The sequence below is a fragment of the Lissotriton vulgaris genome, chromosome 11, assembly GCF_964263255.1.
Source record: "Lissotriton vulgaris chromosome 11, aLisVul1.2, whole genome shotgun sequence".
NCBI lineage: Eukaryota > Metazoa > Chordata > Amphibia > Caudata > Salamandridae > Lissotriton > Lissotriton vulgaris.
Window position 1 is genome coordinate 520605054 of NC_141699.1, and position 14174 is coordinate 520619227.

General features: G+C 42.8%; 1 protein-coding gene across 1 annotated transcript in view; it reads left to right on the forward strand.

Annotated features, from left to right (window-relative positions):
• LOC147683099 (zinc metalloproteinase-disintegrin-like VLAIP-B) overlaps window positions 1-14174 on the forward strand; it is a 4305256-nt gene that overhangs the window by 813207 nt on the left and 3477875 nt on the right. The window lies entirely within an intron of this gene.

The window sequence follows — 14174 nt, forward strand, 5'->3', positions numbered from 1 at the left end:
GTTGTTAACCCATTGTCTACTACGATAGAGTTGTTAACCCCATTGTCTACTACAGAGAGAGATTTCTCTAAATTAATATGATCAATTTCCCGTATTCGTTCTGCAGTCTCTGCTTGGGTAATCTTCCATAATTTGTTATATGCACCATATATACCGGCATATATGAAATGTTTTTGATGCAGTTTTGTTGGGCCTAGCAAGAATTCCCTAAGGTCTGCACCATCTTTAATTAAAGATAAGTGTTGTTTTACATCATCAAGTGTAGATGTCTGTAGTATCCTGCATATTATACTGTAAGGTGTTTTACCAGTCCTGCTCTGCCAGTGCCTGTGCTCTGAATCATTAGAATGTTGGAGTCTGATGATGCCTCGGAATGTTGGGACTGAGAGAGGCAGAGAGAGACAGTTGGTCATGGGCTGAGCAGCTGACAGGCAGCTCGTGGTGTCATTCTCATTGCCATCCCTGGTTTCTGGATCTACACGTCTTTTTGTCGTCTTTTGCCTCCTAGCTTTCTTTCGTTCTTTTTTACTCTTTCCTTCCCTGTTTCAGAGGAAATCTGTTACTCCCTCTTTCCTGTGTCTGTGTGGAGGCTGGTGTCAGTTTTCCATTGTGCCTTGTTCTTTTTTCCCTTCCTGCCTGCCTGGCCAGTGGGTGTGTTTGGGGTTTAGTCCTTGGTGCGTGTGAGTTCTTCTGCCCCTTGTTGTTTCCATTTTCTGATTACTCATTTTACCCTAATCTTTTCTATGTCCGTGAGTCTGTGTTATCTCTATCGGTTTCCGCTTTACTCTGCTCTTCCTACTCCTCATTTCCTTCCACCTGTCTCTTCACGCTGTTTTGCTTACACCTTTCCTTGTTGTTGTTTCTGTTCCTCTGCTATTCTTCCTTGTTATCTCTTCCTTGGTTCTCTCTCGCTAGTTGTTATTCACGTAGTGGTTTAATGCTTCTGTTAGAACGAAAGGGGATATGTAGTATCCTGCATATTATACTGTAAGGTGTTTTACCAGCCCTGCTGTGCCAGTGCCTGTAATCTGACTCATTTGAATACCATCTGATCTACCACTTATCAACCTGATGTCCTGTACCTTACAACATGTTATCTTCATAAAATAAATCATCTTGAATTACTACCTTCCTGAGTGGACCTCCTTCACTACAATGTCTTTAGCCAATTAAGGCATAGTTTCCCTACACTGTATGTTGTTACTACCCCAGGACGCTGTATTTGAACATATCTTGGATCTGGCCTATTGATTGTGAAACCCTGTGTTTTGTTCAGGAATCGATCTTGACAGTTGTTTGTGTCTGTGGGCCAAAGCAACTATTTTTCCCATTCAGGATTGGATCTGTTGCGGTGCAAAATATTATGTACGTCGACCTCCCCCCGTGTAGTGCTATTACTTGCAGGTATAGGTATGGTCGGTGTGTTCAAGTCCTTGATCTTGGCTAACCCAAGGCAAGACGTTTGTTGGACAGTGTCATTCAAAAACATAATTTGCTCAGTGATGATACAGGCTCTAAACAAAGCTTCTACCCCTTGCACTTGCGAATCTTTTGTACCCCAGACAGTTTCTGTCTCAATGTTGCTGCTCCAGAAGTTGAAACCCTGTCTAGACAGTTGGGCAATAAAGGCTGCAAAATACATCTGTTTTGTATTGGTCAACATGTTTCGTTCCTGTTTTGTTCACAAATTTTAAAATAAAATCATTCAGCATTTGATAAGTTCAACCATGAAAAATATGGAAATGTAATTGCAAAAGTTTTTGAGCCACCCTTTGGAGGTGTAGGACAATGTTCCCATTGGTTATACATATATACATTTCTAGGTATTGCAGATTTGTGCAAGAAATAATGTCCATAATGGTTATAACAATACATTTGTTCATAGTCTGATGAACCCTCTAAATATTCATGATTTGGGAATACTGCAGACATTTCTAGATCTGACATCATACAGTCCCGAAGTCCCAGTCATCAGAAAAGGTACTAGAGGTAATAAAGTCACTTAATGACATCTTGAATTGGTGTGCAATCTTCAACAGCTCTGAGGGGCCAAAAATGTCAAATATTCAGTTCTGTCCCAAACTATACCATCCGGTATATGAACGGCTGTGATGTTCACTAATGACAAGTCTCTTTGTTCACGATGGAATGATTTGTGTGGCTGGAGAAGTAAGTTCACTTTTTTACTTGCTGTGTCCATTTGAATATTTTTTCCATTTAGCAGCATACCCAGGGATATTACCAGAGCTAACCAATGTAGAAAGAAAAATATTCCCAAAACAATCCATAGTTCAATCCATGGTGAAACCAGATAAGTCTTTTTCAGGTGATGAAAAAAGTCTGTTGCTTGTTCTTAGAAAGTTCTTTTTGCTGACATTGTTATAAGTTCAATGGGATCCTCAGAAAACGTATCAAAGTTAATGAAATAGCAAGAGGCAGTTCTGTCAATGGGTGGAATTGCATCAGGATTCGTTGAAATTGCTGGTACCACTAGATCACTTGTTACTTCGTTGTAGACAGATGTGTCAGGACGAACTGTTATTTGGGTCTCAAGAGGAACAAGTTTCATAGCTTTGTTGCATAGTCCTTCTTTTCTCACTGTAGAGTCTTCAAAGGTGATGAGTCTCTCAGTTTGAACCTCTTGGATTGTAACTAGAGGAGTGCGTCTGCTACATTGGCAGAGTCCACTTGGCCTACTGCTTAGTATTGGCCACATAGTGTGGTTTGATCAGGTCGATAGACACAAATCTATTCTCATTTTTAGCAGCAAGGGGTGGCAGTAAAACTGTTTTTGATCTGTGGATTGCTAGGACAGGTACCGGTTGTCTGTAAGAAGGCCCAAATTCCTTCTTGTCCATGATCTTTTCTCTGATTAGATCACCAAGCTTTGGGATCCAGACAGGCCTTGCTAGGATGGTTAGTTTTTCCCCAGTGGTGGTTGGCTTCAGGAACAAGTTGCTTTGTTTTGTTCTTAGTTCATTTAAGTCCTGTAAAACAGCCAAACGATCTTTGATATCACATTTCTTGTTTTCCACCACTCTTCCATGACAATCAAGGTCCAGAACCAACATTCTTGTCCCAAATAGGACCTCATAAGGGGTGATACCCCCTGGAGAATTTCTTGGCAAGTTGTTAAGACTACGTTGGACCCCATAAAGATGTTTGACCCACCCATCACCCGAACCTAATACCTCAGCTGTTATAGATTGCTTTATGTTCCGTTTTTTTCTTTCCACAATAGAATTTCCCTCTGGATGGAATGTACAAGAGTACTGCAATGCTAAGCACAAACTGGCCATGGCTTCTTTGTAAGCTCGAGAGCTAAACGCAGGGCCCTGGTCAGAATATAGTGTTCCAATTGCGTATGTGCTGATAAAGACTCTCAAATCTTTTATAAAAGTTCGAGTATCAGCCGAGCGCTGAGGCCACATCCGAAGGAACCTTGATTTAGTGTTTGTGGGACTGCATTCATCCATAAGGACGCCTGGATGTAGATAGTCTAATGCTGTCTAACAGCGGTGTCTGTACTGGTCTGGCTGCGCTGTAGTAAAGTATCTGGTGGCGTTCCGTACTGCGATCTCTATTGCAGTTAATGCAGTTAATGATGAAGATGTGAATATGCGCATTCATCCCTGTCCACCAGTACATCTCTTTTAATGCTAATATTGTTTTAGAGATACCCTGATGTATCAGACCCTCTCCCAGGTGTGCTTCATAAATCAAAGCTGTTCTACGTTCCATGTTTGGAATTACCCTATCCCCCACTCCAGGGATTGAAAAGGAACAAAGATAAGGTGGACAATATTTTGGAACAATGTATCCTTCAACATTTAACAAGCCAAAAAGCTAATACATAGGATTTTCGTCCTAGTCAGCTATGGCGGATATTATCCCTTACCCACTACAGACGTCGATTGGAGTATTATGAGTAGGGGGTCTCAGAGAAAAGCACAACTGAGCTACTTCAGTATCTAGAGTTAAATTAGTGACTTACCAAACCGCTGGGCGCCATGTAGTGTAGTTCCTATATCCCTGATAGGTTTTGCGCATTGGAATAATATACACTATAGATTTGACATAGGATTGAGGTCAGTATGTCTCTATCGAGTATATTAAACTTAATTGTGTGTGTGTGCCTGCTAACTCAGAGGTCACTAGAAACTTCTCTAATGAACAAGAAGGGATTAGTTTCTGACAACTGCATAAACATGACAACTTTGTTTCCCTTAGAGTCGGAATATTATCTTCAGAGTCGTGAAAACAATAGATAACCGTTTCACCGAGTCAATCGTGCATGCTTCGTTTTTACAGAGTTGCATAGAAATAGAGAGACAGGCGTTCCAATAAAAGGGGTTTAATGAACAGTCTTATTTCTCATGCAAGAGATATGAACTGCTACAATCGTAGGATAGAATGTGAAGTATAACATGTACAACGTTATCAGTAAGATAAAATAATACTGTAACAGCATGTCTTGTAGCTATGACATATATTCGTTAAAATACATACATAAATAACATAGGCTAAAATACTCATCTGGTGCTTCTAAATAATCCTACCCCAGTGTACCTAACCTAAGTCTAGTACGAGGGAAGAGGTAGGTGCTGTCTTAGTCTGGTTTAGTTATGCCAAAAGTTTGCTATAGTTTAGTTCAACTATAGTTGCCAAGATTCCCTCTAGGTTTTTATCAGCTCCATACCTTAGAATGAGAGAGGTTGGTATCTCTTTCCCGGGACTCGATCTCTAACACCCCTCAAGGGGAATCAGAAACACTGGAGCTGGATTCTTGGCAGGGAGGATGACAGCGTCTGGTCAGTGCGTCAGTTGGGGACTTGACTTCATTCGGGAATTGCTGTGACGAGCCGCGTGCAAGTAGGTAGTCTAACCGCACCGTGCCTTGCCATACCAAGTGAAGGCATATTTATACCTTGAAGGTGTTTTGGAATGCCGGTATTGACCTAAAAGTCAGGCATAAGAACGACATGAATGAACCCCTTAGGAATAGATGTTCATCAATCTGCGGCATCTGGGTGTTTCAATAGTTAAAGATATAGGGCTGATTGCTCCTTCAAATTTTGATAGGGTGGCTGCACAGTGCCGAAAACAGATGAGAGCATGGGCACATCTCCCGATTACCATCTTAGGGAAGGTTAATCTGGTTAAAATGTCCATCTTGCCAAAGGTTACATTTTTATTTAATTCAATTCCGTTGTTTTTTGATCCCAAAACTATATCTAAGTTACAGGGTGAGATTTCCTCATTTATATGGAGTAACAAAAATCCGAGAATGGCTTGGAAAAAGATAAGGCGTCGCAGGGAGAAGGGGGGACTGGCAGGTCCGGATCTCCAAGCTTATGCGTGGGCCTTTCAGTTATCCCACTCACGCATGTTGCTGAAAACACCTACCGAAACAGGTGTGGGTGGCATGTTTTCAGCTTTGCTGAGTTGTGAGGGAGTTGGGCAGAGCAGCTTCTTGTTCAAATTTGGGGATCCCACGTTTAAAAAAAAAATAAAACTGAAGGTGTTGCAGGGGATGGCCAATACTTGGTACAGACTGAGATTTTTGATTAAATTGGGGTATAATTCTAACTGTGCCCCAATCTGGGACCTACCTGCACCGCCAGCCTGGACAGAAGATGCACTTGCTTTACCACTTAGAGAGGCTGGAATTAAATCTTGGGGAGATCTATTCATGGATGGATCCTTACTACCATGGAATTACTTGGTCAATAAAATCGGGCCGAGATTTTCAAGATTTAAATATGTGCAAATAGCAAGTTGGGCTCAGTCCTTTCAAGGACAGTCCACACGGAGTAGAAATCTACCTATAGGAGTAGTAAGTGAGTTAGAGTCCGGTCTGGTCAATAAACCCCCTGCAAAAAAGGAGATCTCACTCTGGTACAAAACAATCTTAGAGGAAACCGACGGAAACTTCTGTCTCCCATCACAACTATGGGGCGAGTTGATGCCGGGGAAGGATGTGGAGGAACTGTGGGGAGCCTCATGCGGGGTGCTCTGGGACTTGGTTAAACCAGCTTGGTTGCGAAGAAATCATTTATTCACCATGCATAGGGCCTACTATTCCCCGCAGAGGCTGTCGAAGTTTTCCTTGACGGGACCGGTCTCTTGCACAAGATGTGGCTTGGAGGCGGCATCTGATGTGCATATGTTTTTTGAATGCCCGCAAATCGCGGCTTTCTGGAACTCTATAGGCGAAAAAATGTCCTCATGTCTGGGTCGTCCAATATCTATAGATTTGGGTCTTGTTATTTTTGGCCTGAGTGAAAAATCCCGCTCTGCTGCCTCAAACCTTTTGTTTTTCTCTGTGTTGGTGGCCCGCAGGGAAATCTGTAGGCATTGGAAGGATGCTCTGCCTCCCTCTTTTTATGAATGGCACTCCGCAATGCTCCGAATATCTAAATTAGACCTGGCAAGGGGAGGAAATCAGAAAAGGAGAGCTTTCTGGTACCAGCTGGACTGGTGTCGTTGAGCCTGGGTTTTTTTTTTTTTTTTTTTTTCCTCCCAGGTCCAATGTTTACGCATTCATGGTTCACCCTTGGGTTGGTCCAGAACGAAGATATTTTCAAGGGAGCCTAAATAGGCCAGACACTATCTTTTGGCGGTCTTAGCCCGGAGGTCGAAGGATTGTGGCCTGCCAGCAGGCGTTGTTCGGATATTGTGGCGTCTATTCCACCAAATTATTCCTGCCAGCGGATGCCGAGACATCACCAGGCATTGCCTACCTTCTTGCTTTGTGGAGAGATTGCTAGTAGATGAATTGGAGCCATGGCGCGAATGAGGATACATTTTTTTTTTTTTTTTAAAAAGAACAACATGAATGAACCCCTTAGGAATAGATGTTCATGCATAATAAATGAGTTCTTGGAGAAATCAATATTCAAGCAGGGGAAAGTCCTAACGGCTTAAGAGTCTGGTTTCCCAAGAACTCGTGACGTAGATGAACGGATGTAAGTAGCCATGCCTATATTTGGTTAGCATGAGCAATAACTAAATAAGGGCTGGATTTCCATGCCTATATAATGGCAATGTGAATTGTACCTATATAAGGGCAAGAATCAGGAAATTGATACGGAATCTAAATCGAAACACAACAAGATGAGATGTGGGTAACAACTTAAAGAATGCCACACAACATTGACAGGACTGTTGAACCCGTTTAAGGTACAAGTCACATGCGTAGACACCTTGATCCCTTGTAGTCAAATTGGTAGCCATGGTGTACAAACTAACTCTTGTCAAATCACAATTATTATATGTGTATGGCATATGGTACACTGCTAAATCGGGTGTACCCAGCCCTGTGGGTAGATGACACAGCATGCCAATTTGTATGTAGCTGCTGTAAGTGCACAAAATCCACCTTGAGTCCGTCAAAACACAACATAATGACAAAATGCTGCCAGTGAGTGTAAGTAGGACAAGAATCCATATACAACAATGTGTACAGAAATATATGCATATTATGTGGGCAGATCATCCTGACTGTGGTACGAGTTAGCATTACACACATTGCGATGTCCCCAACAATGAAACACAGACCACATGAAATATCTATACATGCACACATGATTGAAAACGACATTTAATGGCAGACAGACCAATGCATTTTATCCCATGTTTACTTCCATTACATGTGTAAAAAAGATTAAAGTTACTTTTCACACTCCCCAATCCTTTACAAGGTGCAGTTATTTTTGGATGATTGTGTTGGGATCAATGATGCAAGTTACAAATCGATAATGCGAATGCACAATGGGTTTACAGGAGCTGTAGCTGTCAGGCATTGGCCGAAATTAAATGATGCCCGGTAGCGGTGGAGACATCCTGACTTCCGTGGTGTGACACAGCCTGTGCAAATTACATTGCAGCCAATGGGAACCGCCATTGCGGAAGTGCCTTACATATTTAAATGTTGCGGTAGTCGTGCTCCGCAAACAAGGCCACAGGCATTGGCCCCAAATGAATAATGATGGGTAGAGCTGGAGACATGTTGACCCCCACTGTGTGACACCGCCAATGCGAATAACATTGCAGCCAATGGGAACCGCCATCGCAGTAGTACCTTACATATTTGAACTTAGCTGTAGGCGTGCATCACCACTACGGGCACAGGCATTGGCCCCAATTGAATAATGCAGAAGAGGTGGACCAATGGCATTAGCAGAGTAACACAACAGAAACAACCCCAGGGCCATATATATGTGTATGAAATAGCCACACTTGCCACTTGCCTACAGACACTGTGCCTGCCATTCCTACCCACCATCTGCTGCTGTACATCATCTCTGGAACCAGTAAAGGCTCCTACTGAGAACCTCAGGGCATGTCCCTTCACCACAGAGGAGCTGAAGGTCCTGGTGGACGAGGTCCTTGGCCAGTACAGGCAGCTATATGGTGCTCCAGAAGTACTGGTAAGTGAATGTGTAATTTCTTTTGAGTGATTATAATGCTCAACCTATGTGTCTGTACACTAGTATGTGCCTCAGAGTGCAAGCCAATGATCATGCAGTCAGATTTTTTTTTTTAAATAACAAAGAAATGATAGGCAAATACAGTACCCAGGGTGTCATACTCCTCAGCCCAGAGAAATTGCTATTTCCAGTGTTACAGTGAGGATCCAGAAAGAAGCAAAGACAACCAAGGCGAAACAATCTCCACAAAATAAAGCCCCCCACACCAGGCAAGTATCGCCTCCCACCCCCTCCCAACAAACCCCTACCCCATAAAACAAAAATAAAAATACTGCAGTACATTAGGGAATAGGCCATGTCTAGAGATTGAGCCCTCTACCTATACAACATCTCAGTGTTATTTTGGAGTGGGTAAAGGTCACTCATAATACCCACTGAGTGGTACAACCAAAATTGGAACTGGTGGAGCTCCGTTGTTCGAGAGGGGCAGGCAAATACCGATAAACCCTCTAGGAGATACGACACCAGTGGGCCCCAGATATTCTCAAAATTTTTGTTGGACATCTGCCAGGCGTTCCATCATTATTGCCTTCCATAGCCTAGTTTGTGCTTTTTTCCATGCCACTGCCATTTTGGCTGCTCCAACGCGGAACAACATAATGGATTTGTTCCCATGTGTTTAGAATCGCAGAAATTCATTCTGCAGGCCTAAGAGCACAAACCTGGGTCCTCCGGGAGAGGATATCCTAAAATTCCATAATTTGTGCTAGTATCTCTGACCAAAAGGGACGGATCTTGGGGCAATCCTACCAAATAAGTTGAAAATCACTCAATAGCCCGCAAACCCTCCAACAACAATCCGACGTCTTGGGAATTTTTTTTCTTCAGTTTGGCTAGATAAATATACCAATCAAATAATAGATTATAACTCGCCTCCCTAAGACCCATAGAATGATTAAACTTAGCAATATCTCTGACCACCCCTGTCCATTGAACCCCAATAACAGGGCTGTCTAGAACTCCCTCCCAGTGCTCTTTATACGGGGCAGTGGAATGTGTGCAAAGTGTCCAACAGTAAATTGTATAGAAAAGTGATAGTGCCCTTTGTGCCACTACTGCATTTTGTGAATTTCTCAATGGGTGTGAGCTCTCTTATGGCCATTTCCCACATGTTTGGAAGGGATACCCAGTGTATTAACTGATTGTATCAGTAGCGCTCTGTGGGGGGGAGGTGAAAGTCTTTAGCGCAGTTTTGAAAAAAAGGTCATACGTCCGAATTATGAAATAGATCTGAGACCGTTAAGCAGCCTCCCACCCTCCATGCTTCAAAGGTCCAATGTGCAGCGCACGGGGGATGCCGGGATAAAATGCATAGGGGTTAGTGGAGAAGGGAAGTTGGCCAGCCCATCAGCCCCAGTGACCATGTCCCATACTCGAAGGTTGGTGCATATGGGTGTAGAATTCTGTGGACGATCCTCTTTAGGTTTCCATAATACGTCCCAAATGTATTTCCCCATGACTGCCCTCTCCATTAGGAGCCAGTGTTTGCCTAATTCATGGGCTGACCATTCAGGGATCGCCCTCAATTGTGCTGCCTTATAGTATTACTTGGAATCTGGAAGTGCCAGGCCTCCCTTGGCTGTAGACAAACGCAGCACCTTATAGGAGAGTCGTGCTCTCCCACCTTGCCATATGAAGTGTGTTGTCATGGTACGTAAACTTGAGAAGGAGCTGCGCTCCACTTCGATTGGAAGCCCTTGAAATAAATAAAGCAATCCAGGAAAAAGTGACAGTTTAACGGATTGTATCCGTCCTAAACAGGATAAATATAGGGTCGCCCATCTCTTTAAGTCTGCCTTTAATTGCTGTAGTAACGGTGGGTGATTGGCTCAGAATAACTCTAATGTAGCCGTGATTTTAAATGCCTAGATATGTATTTCTTGGAGACTTTTTCAAATAAATATACTATTCGCCTGAAATTATTGTGCATCTGTCTAACTTTTATAAACCTCGAATGATCATGATGGATATCGTAGGGTGTCCAATCGGGTAGCTAAAATCTTTGAGTACAGTTTGGCATCTAAATTCAACAGAGCAATTGGGCGATAAGAACCACAATGCCCCCGGTCCTTACCCTGTTTGGGGATCAGAGAGATCAGGGCCTCGCACATGGAGCCTGTAACATTACCCTTGTCAGCCTTATATATTTAAACAAGTAGACCAGCTGCAGGACTAGTTCTGCCATATATGCTTTGTAAAATTGGGCCATCAACCCATCTGACCCTGGAGATTTGTGACATTTGAGGTTAGTGATCACACTGCAAACTTCCTCTTCTATGATGGGACTGCCCAGGAGATCGTTTTGGGCTTCGGAGACCTGTGGTGGTGTCGCTGCTTGCAAGTATTCTAACTGTGCAGCCTCGTTTGAGAGCTCCGCCGTGTATAGAGATCAATAAAACTTTCTGAAGACCTCCTTTTTACCTGTGTCATTCATAATAGTTTTGTTTTGCTCATTATAAATATCCCCTATATATTCTTTTTAATTTTTAACTCTCAGTTGTCTAGCTAAATGGGCACCTATCTTGTTACCCTGGTCATAAGTTGTTCGGTGAAGCCGGAGTAGAGTGAGTTCCGCTCGATTGTTAGATATTATATTGAGTTTCCCCTGTAGAGCCATAACCTTTTCCTGCTGTGGGGTTATCTTTGTGAAGTCGCTCTGTAGCCTGAATTTCATTTTCTAAGACCTTAGGTTCCTTAACCCTTGACTTGTTAAGGGCGGAGTTCAAGGTTTTACGTTTCCCCTGGAGAACCACGTTAAAGGCATCCCAATTGTTTAGTGGGGAGGTGTCACTTGGCTTGTTATTCTGAAAGAAATAGTTTATGGTGGCCTTTAAAGAATGCAAATCAAATGAAGGACATCATTGTTTTATTGGCAATTTTCTTTTCTTGTGCTTTTTCTTCCTTCTTTTAGTACATTACTTCATGTACATCCGGTCATCTTTTTTCAGTTAGTCCCAATGCATTTCGGTATGACAATACCTTCATCGGGGGAATACTGTAATCAAAATCAACACAATAACAATAATCAAAACTTGGGATTAGGGAGCCAAAGACTCCACCTCATGTGCATGTCAGTTCTAGTGCAAGTTTGTCATAACGAGTCCCAGCTTAGCCTACACCTTAGTGCCTGAGGGCGTTAGTCTTAAAACCACCACGTGACACACTATGCCCATATCCAAGTGGATAATTTGAGAAACGCATACCTGACATGATGAGACACACGACTGACAACTGCTTAGCTAAGTGTATCGCTTTCCTAAAATAATGAGTAAAAAGCTCATGACTATCTATAATCACCATTTCTGATATGCTTAAAAACTCCACAGTGTCAAAGTGCCGCCTACCTATGCTGGTGGGCGTCTTCCCGTATGGATAAGCTTCGGTCCAACCTGGCCGATCGTGTTCTTAACTGTGAACAACACAGTGGCGTTAGTCCCCCGCTAACGCGTCTAGTTCTCTGCCCGTGTTTGTCCCGCACCAGTGCCTCCCCTTACCTTACTACTCTGCATCTGGCACTTCTCTCGTCGTCTTGCGTTATGATCGGTTGCTCTCCTACGTTCTTATGAGCTACCACATGTTTCCGTGTAAACACTAAAAACGGACTCTATTAGCTCCGCATCTTAACGGGCGCCATCTTAAGCTAGTCAAGGATAATCCACTTGTTCGTGTAAACATACATCTGGGCAATTAAAGAATACTTCTGGGCAATTAAAGAATATTAAATGGAATAAATTATAGAGAAAACGGTGTTTCATTCCCTCGGTGCTACTGGGGGTAAGGTCATGCGGATAACATTGCTAATTAAGTCCTTGTTGTGACAAAGTTGCTGTGCATGCTATCAAAATATATATCAGTTATTACAATCATGGCATATACATGTTACAGAAAACACTCAAATTCGATTTTATCGTTGAGCCCACATGGTTCAAGAGTATTCAAGCTGCGAATCCAGTATGTCTCTCTTTGTGACAGTTGGCGATTGGTGTCAGCATGTACCTCCTCATCTATACTCTCTAACACAGTGAACCGCAATTGTGGAATTGTGTGTTGTCGCTCTTTCCAATGCATAGCTAAGTTGGACTTCGGATGGCAAGTTCTTATCATGCTTTTATGCTCCGTTATGCGGACCTTTACTTTTCTAGTGGTTTTCCCCACATATACCAGCCCGCAGGGGCATTTGATGGCATAGACTGCCATGCTGGTGTTACAATCTGACGTGTGTCTCAACTGTATGTGCTTGCCTGTCTGTGGGTGTGTAAAAACATCCCCTACCATTACATTGCTACAATGGCCACAATTGTGGCACTTCACCATGCCTCTGTGTCGGACATTACCTGTTCTAGTCTGGGTCTGTTTTAATATCTCTTTTAGATTCTTGGATCTAGTGTGGGCAAACAATGGTTTGCCAAAGAATACTTCTCTGAAGTCGGTCTCCTGTTCAATCACTTCCCATCTTTTTAAGATGATTTTCTTAATTAATCTGCTGGATGTAGAGTGCTTGATTACAAATACCTCCCTCTGGAGTGGTTGTTTAACAGTTTTTACCAACAGTACTTGTCTGTCTTTCTGACTGGCTTTAAATGTTGCCTGTTGAAGTACCTATTCGGGATACCCTCTCTCTTTATATGCCTGGGCCATAATCTCCATCTCATGAAAGCCTTGTTCCTCTTGTGAACAAATTCTACGGGCACGTAAAAACTGTGAAAAAGGTAAGCGGTTCTTTAAGGACAAAGTGTGAAAACTGCTATAGTGTAATGCACTATTGCGGTCTGTGGATTTTTTGTATAGTCTTGTGTGTAGTCCATCTCCCTTTTTTTCTATGAGTATGTCCAAATAGTTAAGGACTTTTTCATCAATGGAATATGTGATCTTGATTTGGTCATGACAACGGTTCAACTCAGTCAACAAATTCTCTAAAACTTCATGTGTACCATCCCACACCATTAGGATGTCGTCAATATACCTGACGTAAAGCTTTAGATGTTGTGACCATTGGGGGTTCTGCAAAATGTTCTCATTCTCATATTTCGCCATGAATATATTAGCAAAAGTTGGCGCCCCAGTAAAACCCATCCTCGTTCCTGTCCTCTGGAGATAGAAACTATCTTGCCATTTGAAATATCCATGGTATAAACAGAAGTGTAACAGCTCTAAAAGAAAAACATTGATACCTTCATCATAATCATGTTGTAATAACATCCATTCCACTGCCTCTATACCCTCCTGATGGGGGATAGAGGTGTATAAAGCTGATAGGTCAACAGTGTGTAGGAGAGTAGGGTCTGCAATCCTATGATCACCCAGATTTTTTGCTTTTGTTTCACTGGTTTACGACTTTCTCTGGCTGTGGGCCTGCTAATCAGACCCACAGCCTGGCTGTTCTCTTTCTAAATTACGATATGTACCCTAGGTGCATTTACCAATTGGTACTGGGCCACCTTATCAGACCCTGTAACTCAGGGCATAGGTGTACCCAGGGCCGCCAGGGGCTGCAGCATGTATTATGCCACCTCGGGCTGGCCTCCTAAATTTGACACAACTGGCTGCATGACAGCTGGGGCGAAGTCGTGTAATCACACTTTGCTTTAGATATAGTAGCCCTATATCTAACCATACAATGGACACTCGAGTTCCTATCAGTCACTCCTATGGCAGGCCTTGACAATCCTGAAGGCAGAGTGC